The sequence below is a fragment of the Lactuca saligna genome, chromosome 3 (assembly GCF_052625555.1).
Source record: "Lactuca saligna cultivar CGN05327 chromosome 3, ASM5262555v1, whole genome shotgun sequence".
NCBI lineage: Eukaryota > Viridiplantae > Streptophyta > Magnoliopsida > Asterales > Asteraceae > Lactuca > Lactuca saligna.
The window spans coordinates 70907862-70911506 of NC_136419.1; positions in this window are offsets into that span (position 1 = coordinate 70907862).

The following is a 3645-nucleotide window of genomic DNA, read 5'->3' on the forward strand; positions in this document are numbered from 1 at the left end:
AGTACTGTTCAATGTATGTTATTTAATTGTGATACAAGGAATGACGTGACACCCCCCGGTGCTTCTGCTGATGGCCGGGGTGTGACAGATTGGTATCAGAGCTATTAACTATAGTGAACTAGTACTTTCTTAGGAAAGCACAACTATAGTTTAGGGATTACTCTACTAGGTTTAGGTATATCCCTTAGCCTACAGTAAAAAGTATTATTGATTTTTCTACTAAAGGACTACATACGGGAGAGGTGATAGGATACACATTTCCATTTGGGTTGTTGGATTTCAAAACAGCTATATGCTAAAATGATCCTGCCCTTTCGACTATCCTGACTGGCCGATGCATTATTAGATAGACCTGAAGTAACAAACAATAATTAAAGCGTGAATACAATAAATGGGAATATAGTGTCATATATAAAGTCTCATACCCACGATGAGAATACACCTTAATCCCCGAAATGATTTTGATCTCAAGGATTTAGATCAAATATTCCAACTAAAGTTTATATGTGCGTAGATCCTATCATAACTAGGTATAGGCGCGCAACTACAATTTATTTTGAAAAGATCATATGAACTATTTAATTTAGGAGTAATATTTTATAGACTAAACACTTGGCGATCCAAAATATAAAGGAATTCTACATGGCTCATTCACAAGAATGGATAATCATCAAAGATACGGATGAAGAAGAAGAAGTTTCATTCCCCATGTCGGTAGGCATCCTTACTACCCTATAAATCCAACTACCTTTCATCCAATACCTTCTGATGATGAAGCACCTTTACCTTCCAACAAATGGGAAGAAAATGAACCAATGGAAGAGACAGGGTCCGTTGAATCTTCTTTACCACCCATGAACACTCTTTACTGTCAAGTTCTAGGAGGAGCGAAGATGAAACGCACAACTCACAAATCCATACCGAGATGGATAAAGATTAAGAAGAATCATAAGGCGACATCTTTAGGAACCTATAGAGTTCAAGATGAACTTGCACGGATAGCACAAACAGTTGATAGGTGGGTGGCAGAAGAAAGAGTTGCTAAGATGTATGAGACTGGTCAATCATCTCGACCACATCACCCATGTTCTTTTGAAGTTAACACCTTATCTTAATTGTTTGAGAAAAGTGTGAGACTTGAAGATAAGATGGAAATTGTTGAAGGAAGGGCTACTCATCTCTACGAAAGGGTGTGAAGGCTAGAAGGACAGAGGACGCAACATCAAGAGGTAATGATGGATGTCCATCATCATATAAACTTCGCTTATAACGACGTGATTATTCACGATGCAAGGATTGCAAAGTTAGAGCTCTACAATAAAACCTCAAGAAATGAAGAGTGCACAGGAAGTCTTGAGCAGAGAACTCAAGCACTTGAGGAGCTAGTGATTGATGTCACTGACGTGCTGGGTCATCACATAGGTTATTGGTAGGTAAACTAAAACTAGTGGCTATGTAAATAGAGAAATCATACTAGTTATGGCAAAAAGAGTAAAGTTTAGAGCAAGGGTGTAGTAAACCTTGCAAATTTTATAGTGTTTATATGAACTTTTCTCTTATAAGAGTAAATAAACTGATGTAACCATTGGTGATAGTATAAAGTATATATTACAGTAATCATTGTGTTATCCATTATTTTTTACACTTTGAAGAATAATTGAAGTATTTAGTACTCGTATAATTAAATGACTAATAAAACACATAAAATTCTTATTATTTATAATAGGAACTAAACAAAATGCCTAGAAGGAGTAATGCTCGGGTAACCCTTAACCAAAAATCAACACCACAACAACCACCACCAGAACCAAACCCCCCAATAAGTTCAACAAAACTTGAAGAAATCATAGCTCAGAGAATCATTGCGGCTCTATCTAATGTCACAAGAGGTAGAGTTAGAAATGAAGGCAATGTTAGGACTACTAGAATGTGTACCTACAAAGACTTTATGAATTGCAGAACAAAGAGCTTTCATGGAAATGAAGGGGTTGTTAATTTGACAAGGTGGATTGAAAAGATAGAGTCCGTCTTTGAAATAAGCTTTTGTCCAGATGATTGTAAAGTACAATTTACAACATGTACTTTCGCTGATGTAACACTTACATGGTGGAACAGCCATGTGAATACAATGGGAATTGATGCTGCAAATTCAACGAAATGGGAAGAGCTAAAGATGATGCTAGCAGAGGAGTATTGTCCTAGAGAGGAAATACAAAAGCTGGAACAAGAATTGTGGACCCTGACCATGAAGGGTTCAGAGATAAAAGCTTATACCGCTAGATTTAATGATCTTGAAGTAATGTGTCCAGTACTTGTAACCCCTAAATATAAGACGATTGAGTGATATATCTGGGGTTTAGCATCACAAATCAAAGGCATGGTGATCGCATCAAAGCCTACAACTTATGACAGCACCAAGAGAATAGCTCATCAGCTAACCAACACAGAGATCCAAGGAAAAGTAGTGGTCTCAAAGGCTAAGTCTCCCAAATCTGGAACAAACAAGCGTAAGTTTAATGGGAAGAATCCCGGACAATCATCTGAGAAAAGACAAGAAGTGGCAACTAATTATGCAACCACGATAGCAATACCCCCACAACTACGATAGTATGAAGGAAAACTCCTAAAATGCAATCAGTGTAACCATCACCATCTAGGTAACTGTTTTATATGCACTCAGTGCAAAAAAAGGGACACACCACCAAATTCTACAGGAGCACAACACCTGCAACAGTGAATCAGCGAACAAATACTGGAGCAGGCCATGGTGAAGGAAGAACGTGTTTTGAGTGTGGCGAGGTTGGACACATCAAGAGAAAATGTCCAAATTTAAGTAGTCAAGGAGGTATAGGGTGTGGCAGGGCATTCGTGATTGGAAGCAGAGAAGCTATCCAGGGCCCTTCGATGGTATCTAGTACGTGTCTCATAGATAATTTATATGCTACCATACTCTTCGACTCTGGAGCAGATAGAAGTTTTATAACTCCGATGTTTAGAAAATTGTTATGTCATGAGTCTAGAAAATTAAAAGAAATCTATGAATTAGATATCGCTAGCGGTCAACCTAAGAGAAAACATGAAATCCTAGAAAACTGTCTGTTAACTCTTAATAATTATCTTTTTCATGTCAACCTCATGCCAATGCCTATCGATAGTTTTGATGTCATAATTGGCATGCATTGGTTATCCTCACACCACGCCGAAATTATATGTTATGAGAAAGCCATACGACTACCCTTACCAAACGGCGAAGCCGTAATTATATATGGTGATAAATTTGGGAAGAAACTCAAAGTCATTTCTTGCACCAAGACCCATAAATATCTACAAAATAAATGTATCACATTCTTAGCTCACATTATAGATAAGAAAAGTAAGACAAAATAAATCAAGGACATACCTCACGTATGCAATTTCCCTGATGTATTTCCTGAAGATCTACCTGGAATACCACCCGTCCGACAAGTCGAATTCCGAATCAACTTAATTCCAGGAGCAACACCAGTAGCGAAATCTCCTTATCGGTTGGCTCCATCCGAAATCCAAGAGTTGACAAAGGCTTTATCAGACAAAGTTTTTCACCTTGGGGAGCACCAATCTTGATTATTAAGAAGAAGGACGGATCCTTTCGAATGTGTATTGATT